The sequence below is a fragment of the Pipistrellus kuhlii genome, unplaced genomic scaffold, assembly GCF_014108245.1.
Source record: "Pipistrellus kuhlii isolate mPipKuh1 unplaced genomic scaffold, mPipKuh1.p scaffold_m20_p_12, whole genome shotgun sequence".
Taxonomy (NCBI): domain Eukaryota; kingdom Metazoa; phylum Chordata; class Mammalia; order Chiroptera; family Vespertilionidae; genus Pipistrellus; species Pipistrellus kuhlii.
Genome location: NW_023425427.1, coordinates 42,387,288 through 42,405,177, shown reverse-complemented (window position 1 = coordinate 42,405,177; position 17,890 = coordinate 42,387,288). Strand labels below are relative to the sequence as shown.

Genomic DNA, 17,890 nt, shown 5'->3' with positions numbered 1-17,890 from the left:
TTGGCTGAAGCCGGATCCTGGTGCATGGCAGGGAGAGTGAGAAAAGTGGACGTGGGTCTTGGCTTCGACACTGCATGCTGTTTGTTTTTTTAGGACTCTATAGCCACACGCTCCTTTTTGCTTTCCAGTCTCGCGTCTGCGAGCTAGCATCCTTGTAAACACAGCCTGAGAACAATTCACAAGGGAGTCCCCCCGGGTGCCTGTGGAAAGTGCCTCTGTCTTGGCCCCAGCACTCCTCTAGGGTGCTCAGCCACAGCGGGGGTGCCAGGGAATCTGGATTTCTCTCAAGCACCTGGGAGGACTGGGATGCTCACTACAGTTTTGGGACCGAATGTGTCACTGATTATAAAATCAAAATAGGGTAGGTGGCATGTATTGTCACTGTGTGGTACCTTGTCCCTCGTCTCCTTCAAATGCTCTTTTTGGAGCTTCATTCATGTTTTCAGATTCTATGTAATCCAAAAAGCATAACCACAAACACCATTTAAATGATCGAATTTTAAAAAAACGAATACTATGGGAAACTTTATCCAAATGATTGTCTCTTTTTTGGGACTCTGAATTTTAAGGTTTTTAAAAGGTTTCTTTCAGGACACCTAGAGCCACCACAGGTTGTGTACTGACAACTCCCGAGAGCTCCCTCCCCGTAGTCCATGCTGTGAATGGTCCTCCTTGGATGTGTGCAGGGTGATGGGCCTGGTGTGAGGTTGCTCATAAAAGGGAAGTTCAGCCGAAGCCGGTTTGGCTAAGTGGTGGAGCGTTGGTCTGCGGACTGAGGAGTCCCAGGTTCGATTCCGGTCAGGGGCATGTACATTGGTTGTGGGCGCATCCCCTGTCGGGGGTGTGCGGGAGGCAGCTGGTCGATGTTTCTCTCTCATCGACGTTTCTGGCTCTCTATCTCTCTCCCTTCATCTCTGTAGAAAATCAATAAAATATATTTTTTTAAAAAAAAAAGGAAAGTTCAGTGTCTCTAAATGTCATAACACAAAGCAATTTTCTTCTTCACCTTGAAAAAATTCCACTTGAGGGATATGGAGCTCTTAAAGTGCCCAACACTGAACCACCTACTCATTCCCATGGCTGCTGGCATCAATAGAGGGGACATGGTCTGCTCTGCCATAGACTCAAGGCAAGTTCTACATAACCCCCATAGTCCCTTTTGGCTTTTTATGCGAAATTGTCCATAGGATGTTTGTCTTAAGCCCAATTTAATTGTTCTTTGTGCCTTTTACACCTTGTGATATGGCATCTTTGCTGATAAGGATGGTACAGTCTTGAACTTTTTTTGGTCACTGTTTTGTAGCATTCCTCGAGTTTGGCCCAGATTACCTTGTAATTTTGCCATCTCCCTTTTTCAAATTATTTTCAAAATTTGCTGCAGGGCCGCAGCCTCAGGGACACCCCATCTTTCTGTCTTTCTGACACAAGTAACAAACACGACACTAATTTGGAACCATGCTCTGCCAGAGTTTACCTCTAGCCTTGGGTTCCACATTTACAACTTCAGCATCTTCCATTGAAAAGAAACACCATATTCTCCCCCCACACCCCAAGCTCCCCCTTTGCCTCCCCTTCAACTATAGTCTTTATAACAGTAATAAGGAAATGTGGTTAAGGGTGTAATTGCCAGGAGGCAATTGTACTCCAGAGGTCTGGCAGAATTTTGTTTTTTGCATCTTGAGGGTTGGGCTCCATCAGTAGGCTCCATTTGCAAATAAGTCAATTAGAATAATAACAACGATGCCTTTATTTTTATGGCAACCTCCCCTATGGAGATCAAAGTGTGTTAGAGACATCCTATCAGATTCACTGTTCTAATGCCCCAGTGAGCTGGAAATGAAAAAGGTTTATTATAGGCTGTTTGAGATAGGCTACTGAGTGAGAGAGAGGTTAAGTGACATCCCAGAGGCCACAGAGGAAGTCAGTAGGGGAAAGTGCTAGAAACAAATCAAGGTTTCCTGTTACTCTCTGCAAGTTTTCAAGCTCCATTCTTCCCTGGCCATGCTAAAGGATGAGAATAAAGCTCAACCTCTGATGGGATTGCAAAATAATGTAGGTGAAACGGTTTTGAAAATTGTAAAGATATTGTGACTATCTTTATCACTTAGCACAAATAGGAGGTAAGAAAGAGACTGACGATCAGCATCTAGTTATTCCAACATCTACGATATGGATTTTGCAAAGTGTTGATTGATTTGGCCCAAACTATCAGTCATCTTGATTATTAACGAAGACTAATGAAAAATCCCTTCACAATTCTTTATTAAATAATACATGTAAACATCTTACAGCTCTTTACAATTCTTAAACTTTAAACATTTCGTGAGCTTAACAACAAATTTGGAACAGATTAAGATGCTAAAGATCATAGTTTCCTGTTATATAAACTGCCTCAGGAAAAACTTACTCAAGTCTTCTGATTTCTTTTTAAGGTTTTTACTTGGCGACTCCATAGTAAAAACCTTAAAAAGAGGGTGAGGGTGATAAATCTAGGTCCTATTTTTTATTTTTATTTTTTTTAAGTAGGAATAGGAGAACTGGCACTAAAATTGCTACTCACCTTCCTCCTGTTTCAAGGAGCCTTGGAGGACACGTTCCCTGGGGAGGTGACATCATTGACTTGTTCTTAATTACTATTGTTTGCTTTGTGGTTAGCAGGAGCCTATCTCAGTGTAGAGCTATAGGCTACCCAAGCACCCAACATTCCCTCCTTTGAACAGACATCTCCTTTCAGACTGGCTGAAAAAAATCAGAAATGCCCCAAAGTTCAACAGAGACTTTACCTTCTAATAGGAAATACGAAAAGTTCGGCAAAATATAAACATACGGTGTTTTAAAGTTCTCTCTTTGATTGTCAAAGTTCTAGAGTGGGTTCATATTTCTTCCCTTTAACCCAAGTAAACGAGGCTATCTCCCACTTATCATAGATCCTTCCTGTCAGTCTCACGGGAAGAGTAATGGCCCTGAGACGTTATCTCATCATCACTGCACCTCTTGTTGTGTCTTAATGCTTAACGGATGTTAAGCTGAAAACAAGCCCAGGTAAACAAGTGAACAGAAAATGAAGGAAAACAGCAGAGAAAGAAAGCATCCGTCCTTTAGAAGCACTTTCGGCAGGGCGAGTGGAGTGAGGAGATAGGTGCTGTTCTCTACCAGTTGATTGAGTTATATCAGCTAATTTATTTAAGTTTTGGTAATTGCTGGGTGATAGTAATAGAGAATGTTCAGTTATTGTTTTGTTGTTAGTTGCTTTTTTTCAAAAGAAATTTTAAAAACTGTTTTTCGTAAGCGCCCCCCACCCTCTTCTTTCAAGCTCCCTCACTGGATTCCTGGGCTCTTTCCCCCACTTTGTGTTGGTTTTCATTGTGTGACAAGCACATCCCTGGCACTACAGAGGATCCCTGCTCAGGGAAAAGAAAGCTGAGCTATGTTGTCCCTTTAGTAAGGCACAGGTCACCGTGAATGGGAGCCTAACGTGAGCAGGAAAGCTTTGGCTTGGGACCCAGATGGGGAAAACCTAACTTTTGTACCCCAGGTGGGTCTGGAACCCTGACTTCCTTGCAATTAGTAATACTGTCATCGAGTAAACAAGCCTAAATAAATGAGAATGACATAGGAGCACCATACAAGAATTCTCATTTATAGTTTATATTTTCAAGCAAAAAAATTTGAAAGCATTGCTTAGATGTAGAGTTTGCTAAAAACGCAGATATCTTGCCAACAAGAAGCAAAATGACACGTGTCATTTTCTTTCAAGTTGCTTTAAGTTGCTCTTGATTCCGTTTCTTCGACGGAAGGGAGAAGGGCTGTGCCCCCCTGAAGCAGGTGACAGCGCTGCAGGTTGGTGTTGACCCTGTGACATCCAGCCTTGCTGTGGTTGTTGGCTGGTTTCAGTTCTGCTTTAGGTCAGTTCAACCTGAAGTCCTTCACCTCTCGCAGGAGTTGGAGGGTCTTGTGAAGTCATGTAAGGGTCTCAGTGTAATTCTTGGGCAGGGAGACCCCAGGCAGAGCACGCTGTGGAGAAACCTAGGGGGTATTGTTCACGAAGAGATTCAATCTTTCCACCAGAGAAGCAGAGAGGAACGAGAGTGAGCTGGGCTGAGGTGTGAGAACCCGCCTTCACTATTTAAAAAGTTGTTTGCTTATAAACTATTGCAGTGTTGTTTTGTTCTGATGTATTTGCTGTGATATTTGTAAGTGAGTGGGTATGTTGTATCTATTGACTTCCAACCAAAACTTCAAATACATTGTTTGAAGTTGGAGATTAGTTCTTTGTCCAAGGAGCCCATTGCTAGGAAGGTGTCTCTTGAAACCTATTTCTGGGCCAATTACAGCTGTCATAATTTCAGTTATCTGCTTAGTATGTTGTATATAATTTAATTTCACTTGTTTTATATTGACTCTAACTTAGTTATATATTCCTATGTGACGGTTTTTAAGTCATAGAATACACATGCATAGAGAGAGGGTACATTGTAAGAACTGGGTGTAATTTTTTTTTTTTTGACTGCAACTTATAGTGAAAGTTTAATTTTAGAATAATATGGGTGTAGTAAAAAACCTGGTTGAAATTTAGGCTCACTTTCTATCTGGCATTAGGCTACCTGCCTCTTACCCCTATTACTACAGAATCTCACGGACTGTTTCTGTCTTATATTCTCAGCACTAGTCCTACGGTTTGGAATGTCTGTGTATTATGTCTACCTGCCTAGTATGAAGTTTGCCTCAGCTTATTTATCACACTATAATCTTCCCGTTGGAAATAAAAGGGAGGGGTGAGGGAAATGCAAAAAGTGGAAATTATTGCTAGCCTTACTTCATGATCATTTCATGTCTAAAGAGACTTTAACCTATTTTTTTAAAAAATAAAGATTATTGAATTAAATTTACAAATTTTGCCTGAAGTGACATGGGTGGACTGAAATAGATTTGAGGGTCAGCTTTAACATTTTTTTCCCTACACAATGGTTTTCAGTTGACATAATATTCATATATCTTTGGTGGTAACAATCACAAACTAGGACAATAATGTTGAAAAAACATGAAGGTAACCCTTTGGAGGGCTGGAGAGTTCAAAGTGACTGAGAGGAGACACGGGGACTTGGTGCTGCCGGCAGCCAGCAGCTGAGCACACCCCGCCAGGCTCCGGACTCATCCTGTTCAGGTTTCATCAGGAGAAGTTGGCAGCATGGGGCTCGATGTTATATGTTTTCCATGATGTCACTTCCTCCAAGTGGGGCTGTTATCTGGCACACTATAGAACCTCCAGCATATCCGTACTGCTTGCCCTTGTGATTGGGAAGTTTTGGCTCTGTGAGTTTATATACTTCCCTCTATGTGCAAGCATAAATACTTTTATCTTCGTTTTGTGGGGTGTTCTAATAAATCATCCTAGGGGATGCTGTTTTGATAGAAGAAAATATTTTTGTCTATTCGTATTTTATGACTTTTCCTATGTGACAATGCTGAGTGTCAAATGAGGTCTTATGAGCTATTTCCTAGGGAAAACAGAGTGCTGTTGAAATGACTTCTCTTTTTAAGTATGTATTATTATTATGTTGCTGTATTATGGTATATGTTTAAGACAACCTTTTGATTATCTCCACATGATACTGTTAGCTATTCAGGCAACTTACAAGCAACTCAAAGTTGTTTGTGCCGTGAGATATAAATAAATGTAGAGTGTTCTATAAAAATAATGAGGCTCATAATTGATTCAGTCAAGGGGTATAGAGTCATGCTTGCGGGAGAATCACAAATGCACAGAGAAAACCCCCATGTATCATGTAACTTGTTAAAAATTGGATAGAAAGACTAACCATGAGACAGTGAAAAGAAGAAATGCTTAATGTGGCTGGGTGGTTGTGATTAGAATTATGAGAAGATCTCCTGGAAGAGATGTACTTAGAGCATAGCATTGAAAAAACTTAAGTAATTAATCTTTTTTAAACCTTGATTATTACTATATTATTATATGTCACTATCGTGCATTACAAAAGACTTTGGGATATAGTATTTCATGCTTAGTACTGAGTTGAGGCAAATGTTTTCTCACTACCACCTGATCAAATGAGAATCATAACAAATATTTTCCTATATCCTTTCTGATGGAATGTATTAATGTTCTAAATGGTATTACACTTAGTCTGAATATTCTAAATGGTATTATGCTTAGACTGGTATTGTTAACTTTACTATCTGGTATTTATTTTAGAGTGATATGTCAAACTTCAAAAATCCTATGTATCTCCCGGTCTCCAGAAAAACAGAGCTGTTATTGGAGTCCAGCAGGGATTCGTAATGGAGGGGGAGGGGGGCGTCCCTTTACAATGATGTTAGAGTAGGTAGAAAACCACATGGTAGTGAGGCAACCCAAACGTTATCATCAGTTGGAACCCGCTGCCACAACTAGGGCTGGGGGTGAGGTGAAGGGAGAAGGTGGTGTTACCAGAGTGCTTGAGCTGGACCTGCCTGAGCGGGGGGTGGACCACAGAGAGACTCCGGACCGTTCACTGGAAGCTAGAACAACAAAGGAGACCTAGCCATCGCTTGGAGACACCTGTCAAGGTGAAAGAATGGAGGAAAAACCTCCCATTCTCTTTTCTTCCTGCCCTTCCAATTCCCACACTCCCTCCAGTGCCTCTCATTGGCTGGGCCCAGCTTTAAGGCAGTTGATAACAGAGCTGGGAATGGAGTTTGCAGAAGTAGAGTGAGGGATGGCTCTGAGGACAAAGGAACACTACATGGCCAATCTGGTTTTGGATGGGGGAATGGAATTGAGATAAAGTTCAAAGCATTGATTTTTGGGGGGGAAGGATTAACTTTACATGGTATTATCCAATATCTTATCATCACCAGTTTTTCTTACTGGCTTCCAGTGACTCAACTTTTTATTTTTATCCTATCCAGAAGTTTTGTCTGTCTTTATTATTATTATTATTATTATTATTATTATTATTATAGCATTATGGTTAAGTGTTTTGAACATGAATGATTTTGTTGGTTAATTTTCAAATGTTAACATATATTAAATGTCAAGGGTGATTTGATCTTCTGTCATTGGAATCAGTCTTTAAAACCAGAAACAACAGGTGACAGGCTCAGTTGTCTGATGGCAGTGAGCTCTGACAAAGAACTCCAGAGGACCTCTTCCTCCTCTTTTCCATCTTTCAGAGCTACCGAAGCATGGACAAGGCGAAGTTCAACTGTCCTTGTATTCAAGCACCATCTACAGCTTGAACATAATGACCTGGTTTCTGGTGCTTTTTGGAGGTGGGGTAGGCAATGTAGTTTTTTTTTTGTTTTGTTTTTTATTGGAAGGCCATGTCAGTTTTGAAATGACAGTATAATAATCAATTCAGAAAATGGAGCATTAGCCATGCATAATGTTATGTGCGGTGGAAATAATCATTATGAGCATGGGAGATGAGTCTTCAGTAACAAACAAACAAGCAGAAAAAAACAACCTTGAAGTTGGTCTGTGTTAAAATTTTGTCACATCTGGAAGGCATTTGCTGTATAAAATTATATAGGCTTGATACCATTGAGGGCTAAGACATATGGATGGGACATTATGCAGAAACTTGTTCTCTTTCATACTCTTTAGATTTAGCTTAGAGATTTTAGAATCATAAGGAGTCTATTTGAATCTCTATTAAAGATAAACCGAGGAAAATGACAAAATAGAAGGGATTTTGAGCATATGGTACACAGCTCTGTATCCTTATGCTCATGGTCCCCTTTAAAATGAATGTAGCAAGTGGACATGCCATTCATCGTTTTTTTCTCATCTCCCAAATAACCACAGCAGTGAACAGTGAATTTCACGGTAGACTTTTATAATAACTCTTTATTATACTTGGTTAAAATTACCTGTATTTTTAACTTTCTTCTTAAAACAACCATTTGAAATAATATTGACCCATAAAATTATAAGAAACCTTCCTATTTCTGTTGGGTTATAAACTTTTCAGAGTTCTTTCAAACATATATTATTTCACATATTAGAATAATCTTGGACCTCTTTAATAAAGAAGGAACAATGTGAGTTAGCCATTTCTTTTGTTGTTTTATTTTATCAGTTAAATTGAGTTACTTTCCTTTCTTGCATAGTTTTAATTTGCAGGAGGAAGTTGCTATCTCCTCATTTGCTTCCTCATTTTATCCTTTTTCAAAAATGTTAGTTCACATGATGCATTATTCAAGTAGTTTTATTCCTGGTAAATTAGCTTTTGTCCTGAAAACATGGGAACAGAAGTTCTTTGAACCACTTATCAAGGAACTCTGAGGACATTTAATACCATTATCTGCCACATCAGCAAGCTTCCTGTTTCATCAAGTGACTTCTCTGATTTTTTCCCCTCCAATGTTATGATAAAACAAAAGCAGTAACAAATGTCTGATACACAAATCTACTTTAACTCGGTAGATAGTATATTATCTTTATCTTTGTCTTCCTCTATTACGCTGCTTATTATTATGCACCTTTGATTAAAATATGATTTATTTTTATATAGATATATCATTGACTTAAGAGCCATGATTTAACAAAAAAGTAAGGACTGTTTATGAATTATATATGCATAACTAAAAGGGCATGTGAAAAACCCGCCCACTTTCTTTTCTCTAAACTCATTGTGATTTTAACATACACATTTTAAGAATTTAGCAAGATATGTTTTTACCTAATATAATGGAGAAATCTGTGTGGTTTTTTTTTTTTTTTAATATATTTTAAGGCCGACATGCCTTAAAATGAGCACTGGAAAAAATAATAACTTTTTGATCAATGACGGAGTCAATTTCTAAATTTATATAGAGAGGTTGCTGATACTTAAAAAACAGAATATGTGTAGATAATAACCAAACAAGTAAAAGTGGTAATTGGCATTGCTGGCGATTTATGGATAATTGGAGGGCTTGTTCTGAGTGGTTTCAGCCATCCAGGTCTTGCTCCCTGTAAAATTGTGCTTATGTGTTAGCAAAGGCTGATGGAACCCGTGGGCCAGGAATCCTGCCGGACAGTCAATAAGACTAACATGGATCTTGCCCCCACAGGTTTTACAGTCTAGGAGGAGAGCTGGACATGAATCCAGCCCTTTATTTACCAATGCCATTAGCATTTTCAAGGGGAAAGTACAGTGTGAAAGCAGAGAATCAACCTGATGGCTTTCTTTGCTGGTGGTAGGAGGGGGACGATTAAACTTACGGTATATTTAAAAATATATATCTTAGTCTTTCCTCATGCATACTTGTGCATATTTTCACTACTGAAGGAAGTTATTTTTTCTCCATCCCAATCCTTTTGGGAAATGACGAAGGCTTAAAAACTCGTGCCTTTTTCTTATGTAAGTTTAAGGGACTGGGCATGATGTAAACTGACTTAGGCCTGAGTGGTTTCCTCAGGGTCGGAGTCCGAGGGGTAGGTAGTTGCTGAGTAGAACCCAGCGGTTTTGACTCTCCAGACATTTTTGAGGAAACACGTCCTGTTCCCTGAGAAGAAAGATGGCCAATGACGTATTAGAAAGTCTTGTGTCTGGTTTTAATCTAGATCTCCAATATTATATTAGGTTTTGGAGATATAAGGAACAGCCTTATGTACCCAGGAATGGGTTATGCATAGGATTTAGAATAGTGCATGAAGACCCCCAGATAAAACAAAGCCGATAGGTAGGTGACTGTGTCAGGCAGTGCAACAAGTATTGTTCAAAACTTTAGAGGTAAAAGGGCATTTGCTTTTCCATGCTTTTCTTTTTTAAGAGAAAATTGGAGACTAACAGGATCCTACACATTGCATTTGGTTTATGTTGAAATTTTGCATTGATTTTTCAATTTGCCTCCATAATTATGTTCTTGAGCCTGATGACATTCTGGTTTTCATTTCCAGATTCATATTTCACCAACATTCTCTTTGCACTACATACCTTGCTATAAAATGCAGGTTTCTTGGTTTCCAAGGGAAAAAAAATTTATATTACATACTATAGCTGAAATCCACAATGTCTCCCAGATGGGAAAGACAGAACATTCATCTCATCTTTTCCTACTGGATCTGGCTGGTCTTTGGACAGGATTTCATTGTTTTCATGTGGCAAAGAGCATTGGCAAATTGTTCCTTAAAGTACGCAGTGGCGTGTTCATTTAATATTATGAGATATGGGCAGCATTTATGAAAGATTATAAATCTTACAGCTCTCTTCAGAAACTTAAAGTACTGCTGGAAATGTTTTGCTTCCAACAAACATGCAATCTTCATAAAATTGGAAAAGAAATGTTTTGAATAAATAATGTTTTGGTTTATTTCTCTCTAGTGTGAGAACTATAATATTTCTTTCTTTCTTTTTTTTTTTTTAGTCAAAGCCATGCCATAAAACTCCTCCTTCCTCTACACTAACACTCTTGCCTCTGTATTTATATTTTGCTGGTGCATTTAAAAAAAAATTTTTTTTTTAAAGTATGCCAGATTGCTTTGCCTTGTTTTTAAAGATAGAAAGCTGGATTCACTCCCAGGGACTCTTTCCTAACTAGGCCAGTTTAAAAACTAAACAAGGATTGAGTCAGTTAATTAATTTAAATGAGATTACAAATCAAAAACATATTACGCAATCTTGATTTAATTACTACGTTTTATTTACTTAATTGAAAACACACTGTAGAAAGTTAGCAATCTGGACAATGACTGGGATGGGGGGTCCTCGCATTCTATAGGCTAAGGGCTTTCAAAGCAAGACACGGAGATGACCCTGCTCGTGACCTTTAGTTCACTCAATCCTCGGGTCAGTAGGGAGTCATTGAACTTAATCTCAGGCCAGAAAGGTCAGCTGGGATTCTCCCTGTTTTCGTTTGTGGGGGTTTGTGTGCTAGTTAGTGAAGCAGTGCAGCCCTCCGGTCAGAGCTGCTGGGCAGGGGCACATGTTTGGTTCAGGGTCTTCTCTGTGCTGGTCCATCGTCCCTGGCTTGGATAGGTACAATTTTCTCTCTTGCACGTATGTGATTTGTGTTTTCTTTAAATTGTAGTGGCCTATGTTTTTCAGCTAATTCTTTGTGGACAAACTGTGGTTTTGATCCCAAATAAATTCTTATTTAATCCTTGAGATGCGATGTTTTGAACCAGATCCCCCTGTTAAGAAGAAGAAAAAAAGGTGTCTCTTTAAAAGAAAGTTTAATAGCAGATGTAGATGGAATGTGTAAGGATAGAAAATAGAGGATATATTGCATACCTATCTGCTTTCTCTTTCTATGTTTTTCTTTGGTTAATTAAGTCATTTTATCTGTAAGGAGCCTCAATATTGCAACCCCCTTTAAAATGATGCGTTTAGCTCTATCAAACATGCCTTTCGATGGGAAATAATGCAAATGAAAAAGTATTATTAAAAATATGCAGGAAGCCATGTCTCCAGAATATTATTATGGTTGTGCCAAACATATTCAGAGAAGGTTTGATTTCTCTTCCTGCTCAGCTTTGGGTTTAGAAAAGGGGTTACAGATTCAGCAAAAACACGGATTCCATCAAGAAAGTGACAGAAAACACACACACACACAACATTAACAACAACAAAAACAAAAGGAATAAAGTGACAGTCCCTGCTTCCCATGGATAGCTGCTTATTCAAGTTTTGCAGTGAAGTGGATGTCCTATAATGCAATGTCCTTTTGAGAAGAGACAGAGAAACAGAAATAGCAGCAGAGGGAAGAGACAGCGAGATAAGAGAGAGCCAGCCTTTGAGAGAGAGCATTTTCCTGCACACTTACATACAACTGTGAGACAAGTCAAAGCACTTAGTCTTCCCATGTTCTCTCTGTGTTATTCTAATAAACATTTAATAGAGGAAAAAGAAAATACCGTAAAACTATAGTTTTGTGTCACACAAACAGATGAAGCAGTTCCTCCATTAAAACGGAAGCTGTATAGTGCTTTACATAAAGCCAGTTGCTACTAGTCTAAATCCCAGGGAATCGGTCATTGTGGAAAGTAAATAGCCAAGAGGGAGGTGGAGAGGAATAGCTTTGTTTCCATGTCCTGTAAAAAGGTGAATGTTTTGGTTTTACTTTTGTGTCCTATTATGGAGTTCACTTGTGTCCCTTCCCTCAAGTTTTTGTCCCTTACATCTTGACTTTTCTTTTGGTTAAGTGATTCGTGATGGTGTGCTCTATGTTTATTTAATTCATAAAAATGTACTATTTTAGTATGGCGATAATCACTAATGTTTTAGAGAGAAAGAAGGGGGATAATCCAAACCTTTAAAAAAAAAAAATCCCATATTCTTCGTTTGACAATGGGCTGTTTCTTTACCTGCCTAAAGCACAGGGATATGACAAAGGAGCCTTTTATCACATGATGACTAATTTTAGTTCTAGCAAGAGGCTATCTGTAGATTAACAGGTTACAGTGTGGGTTTCATTTACTCTTTGATATCCCTGCATATAAAAGCTAGATTGTTATAGAATCATAGGATTGCAGAGCCAGGAGGGAATTGACAAGTTTGTTCCGTTCCTTCTTTGCACCAAAATGACTATAAATTAAAACCATGCTTGCTTCTTAATTGTAGTTTCCCTGTTGACACCCAAGTCATGGTGTCAGAGAGTGGAATGAATTCCTGGGGTATGTTTCATCTTGGAGTCGAAAGGCCACTTCTATGTAAAATTCATGAGCAGCTTCTCGTCCTTCTGCTCATACTCTGGGGCCCTGCTTTCTAGATCCCACCAAGCAACCCTTCCTTTTGTAAGAGAGAACGAGAAATTAATTTCTGACTCGTGGTAGATCCTCTTACCGAACCCCTCCTACTTCCAAGGAAGATTGGACCTTGTTTTAGGCCATGAGACCTAGCCCTGGGAATTGTTCTTCTGTCCTCTTTCCTTGTCACCAGAGGCTTGTCTGTTTGACTTCTGACGTATGTCTCTGCGCAGACGGGGCACACCCAGCCTTTCTTCTTGGTGCGCTTCTGTGCTTTACACACCAGTGGTTTCCTATTCATTTGACTTCCTCAACCAAGGGTACCAGGCACCATACCAAAGATTAGGGCCATTGGACCAACGAAGGCAGCATCCCTGCCTTCATGCAGACCTGAAACTAAAAAGGAGGGGCTCTAAAAGGGAGGACTTCAGGCAGAATGAAAAGGGACACCATGTGCAAAGACTCGGGAGATTGTGGGACATCCAAAAGCTAAGATAGGGCCCAGGTGTTGGTAGGGGTCGAGTCATGGTGATTGAAGGACTAAAAAAATTTGAATTTTTTTCCTGTTGGGATTTGTGAGATAGATAGATAGAGCAGGGAAGGAGCTCAATCAGTTTTGGGTTATAAGTGATCACCCTGGTGGTAGAGTGGATAGGTACTAGAAAGATTAATATCTGTTCATTTTTTTTAAGATCCTGTTCCTAAGGCCATCTCCCACTGATAACTTTTATGACATGCTCTTGTCCATCCATCCTAGGAAGAACCAATTGTTCGCTCTTGGTATATACTCATTTATAGTTCCTATCATAACATATAGTTCCTAACATAGTGTATTTTTTTAATTTGTACATTTCTGTCTCTTTGAGTTAGCTTCTGAACTTCTCGAAGACATAGAATTTATATTCTTCCTTTTTAAGCAATGTTTTTAATGGTTGTTATTGTAAATTAAATGGAAATTTAATACTCATTTATGGAGATCCCATTATGTTCCAAACATCAGCAACTGGATTTGCATTTAATCTATGCTTACATTAAAGACCTTCAAAAAATCTTTCACAGTTTTGATGATCCACCCACATCAGATAAGTGAGTTCATCCCCCACTAGAAAGTTAATACTCAGTAACAAACATTTAGCAGGTCATTATTTATTATCTTATATATTTAACAAACATTTTATTGGACTTCTACCAGATTATAAGTGAAACATTAGAATGTCCTTTGTTTAGTGGAGAGAATCCAAACTAAATTTGATTTAGAGTTGGCCAGTCTTAATAGCATCAATTGGTGTAAAGACTTCAATTATTATTTCCAATGTAGGTAGAAAGAATAGCTAAAGGTTTTTTTTTTGTTTTTTTTTTGTGCGTGTATGTGTGTGTGTGTGTGTGTGTGTGTGTTTTATTTGTGAAAAGTTTTTTGAATGTATTGGTAAATGGTGGGAAGTTAAGGGAAGGTCAAGTTCTCAGAAACACAGAATCTACTAAGAGATCATTTGGCTTTGCATGATTTTCAGATTGCATCATAGCCACCCAAGAGGCAATGTGTCTGAATGGGTGACCCATGTAGAGGACATGCATTTTAATAGTTGCCATTTAACTTTGGATAAGCCATTTAAGTCACTGAAGTATCCAGGATTTTCTATAAAATTGGCTCGTTACAAAACCCAGTCACTCCTTAGGTAAAGTTTAGATATTAGAAAAGCCATAAAAGATTTGGCTGCTTTTTTTTATAAGGAGTGTAGAAGTGTTGAGGAAAAGTTGGTAAGGGTCTTCATGTATGAACCTTTCTTAATAAGTTTCTGGGGAATCTATAACCCTAAGAGAGGAGGAATTCATTGACTAGTAATTTAGAAATAATTTTATTAATATTTTTCCTAGAAGAAGAAATATAGTATGCTTGATTCACACTTAAACTTAAAGAATGGGAATATGAGATTATCATATGTATGGAGTACAAGATATACATTATGTGCTATAAACCAGAAAGATATAAACAAGGAAATGGAAAAAAAAATAGAGATTGAGATCAAGGAAGACAAAAATGAAATGCGGAGGGAATGACGAGGACTGGTTTAGGTCTGTTGCCTTCAAGACCCAGTCTCCTCCCTTATTTTTCTACTGAATCAAAATCTTTCTAAACTGAGGATCCAGTGTGCGGGGTGACTCACAACCCCACCCTTACCAGCCTTCTTCCTCAAATATTTAAGCCTTATGTTAGGTAATTTTATCAGATGGCTGATACCTATTGCTTTTTGAGTGGGATAGCTCCTGAGATCCTATCAACAGCAATATGACTTGTCTATTTTGAGGATAGTGGGACTTCTCCGAAGGCCACACACTGGGTCTGTGTTCAGTTGATTAACCACAGACAATTTTTATTTATTTTTTTATTGTTATTTTTTAAAATAAATTTTGATTTTTTGATTTTTTTTTTTGCCCCTCTCCCTCCCTCCCTCCCATACATACCCTCCCTCCCCAGAGTTTTATGTCCATTGGCTGTACTTATATGCATGCATACAAGTCCTTCGGTTGATCTATTATCTCCCCCAGATCTTCCTCCCCTCCCCACTGTAATTTGACAGTCCCACAGACAATTTTAGATGCTTGTCTTAGGATGGACAGGATTCTGTCACATCGCTTTTCTCCTTTTCTTCCTAAAAGTTGGTCGATTCAAACTATGAATTATTTTTTAAAATGTGGCCTCTGCGTTTAATATTACTTTCATTTATGGATTGTGAAGAATGTGTCTAACCAGTGCTTGATGCCTTATATCAGTGGTTCTCAACCTTCCTAATGCCGCTACCTTTTAATACAGTTCCTTATGTGGGTTGAGAACCACTAGCAGGGTTGCCTAAGAAAACACAGATATTTACATTACAATTCATAACAGTAGCAAAATTACAGTTATGAAGTAGCAAGGAAAATAATTTTATGGTTGGGGGTCATCCCAACATGAGGAACTGTATTAAAGTGTAGCAGCAATAAGACGGTTGAGAACCCCTGCCTTATATAATAAAATATTGGCAATGATTCTATGACATAGATAGTATTACAGTTTTAAAAATTAAGACCCCAAGGCTCTACGACTTAAGTAATTTTGCACAAGATCACAGTAGTGAGGGGCAGAGCTATGACACATTAAGTACACACACACACACACACACACACACACACACACACACGACTTGAGCAAATGATGGAAGTGGTTAAATGAAACCTTTGGATATAGAGTAATTTGACCTGGGTAGTGAACTGGAAGGGTTTTGGATGTGGTCTCAATAATTGCTTCTCTGAAGATAACCACAATAACAGTCCATTTTTGGCTTTTTTGCCAAGTGCGACTCCCTGCTTGCTTCCTTTTCCAGCAGCTGGAATTAAGTGACCGATATAAGGTGACATAAGAGTTAAGAGTAGATAATAATGTTAGAATTTACAGTCTGAAAAGTAAGTGTTTCCTAGCCCTCTCCCAGAGGGGCCCTCCTCTATGCTTGGGGAGCCAGTATATGCCATTTTACCTCCTGGGACGGTACAGGCTTTGGAGTATGAGCTGCCGTTGTGTGCCAGTAAATGCCAGATCATTTTAGTAAGTGGAATTCTTATTAAAACCTAGTATATGACTCAAATTTTAAGGTCTATTTCAGATTTCCCTCAAATGCTTGTGGGTTTTTTTAGTGATTATATATTTTTCAATTGAAGAGGTTAGCCTGCATTTGTTGGAAATGGAGGAAAAGGGTAATTTGTAGTAGAAAAGAACAGGGTTTCCCAAGTGGGATGTTGTGGTCACAGGGGGTGCCATTGTTCCAATGGAATACTTTCTTAGGAAGGGAAATGACTGTTATTTTTTTTTTTTTTTTTATTTTTTTTTTTTTTTTTTTTTTTTTTTTTTTTTTTTTACAGAGAGGAAGGGAGAGGGATAGAGAGTTAGAAACATCCATGAGAGAGAAACATCCATCAGCTGCCTCCTGCACGCCCCCTACTGGGGATGTGCCCGCAACCAAGGTACATGCCCTTGACCCGAATCAAACCTGGGACCATTCAGTCCGCAGGCCGATGTCTATCCACTGAGCCAAACCGGTTAGGGGGCAGGACTGCCATTCTTTACTGGTCCAACTTTTAGCGTTTCATGATACCATTTTGAAGGTGATTGAACTAACCATTCTAAGCTTCATGTAGAGTCTACAACTCCTGTTCTCTGTTGATAACCTTAACCTGCCACACAGTGTGTCTTCATGAAGGTGGAATGAGCCACCTTGAAGGATGCGTGTCTAGACCTCCTTAGATATGAGGCAGCATTAGAGGGGAAAAGAAAACACGGGAATGCTTTGGTCAGTGGGTGTCCTAAGGAACCCTCAAAATGTTGGAGTTGCTTGAGAAATGAAACTGTAATGTAGTATCAATACAGAGGGCCATTTGTCAGAGGGGCTCAAGGCAAAAATAGCTGAGGTTGTAGCAAAATGCTATGATTTATCATTTTTATGCAACCCTCATGCTCCATGCCTGGAAAGTGGCCAATGTTGTACCATCTTTTACAGGAATGTAAAAAAAGAGAAAGATGGATCTCCCAAGTTATACATCACTGAATCGCTCCTCAATTTCAGAAGATGTAATAGAATAATTTGGAGATGAGGGACCAGCTTTTTCAGAGGGACAACCCTAGTCAGAATTTGACTTGCAGGAGTAGTCCTTATACCAGGTTTTTGCTTCCATTTTGAGAACTCAGGATCAATTGGAGGGTAATGTGGGAATCACTAAATATGTTTACTACGATTACATGAAAACTGTTCTGGCACAAAAAGACACTGACAAGGAAGTGGAATGAAGGGGTTAAAAAAGAAATCCGATCTCAGCATTAAATCTAGTTAGCAGGCCTGAGGCAAAGGGCAGAAATAAATACCAAGTTTTTGACAGAAAGAAACTAACGGGATGTCCTTGCATTGAATAGCAGAAACAGCAATTGCAGTATGTTCATCTCTGCAGGGAAAGAGCCGAGTAACCCCACTTAAAAAAAACTTGCACAAGATTCTTCTGCTTCAATGGCACTGGATCCCTGTCTTGGCTTAGCTACAGTGGCAGGGTCCCAGAGAAAGGGCTGACGTGTCTGTGCCCACCTATCAGGTTTTGTTGAAGTTTACCATCAAGTTCAAAATGACCTTTTCTAGGCAAGCAAAGGAGCTGCTGAACCTGAGCCGTCCATGTCTCTGGCATTTTCTGAAAGCCCCG

The 17,890-nt window shown here is 39.0% G+C and overlaps 1 protein-coding gene across 15 annotated transcripts in view; it reads left to right on the top strand.

Moving 5' to 3' along the window:
- The window catches only part of NFIB (nuclear factor I B), a 221,980-nt gene that overhangs the window by 112,640 nt on the left and 91,450 nt on the right, over positions 1 to 17,890 (top strand). The gene's annotated exons all lie outside the window — the stretch shown is intronic.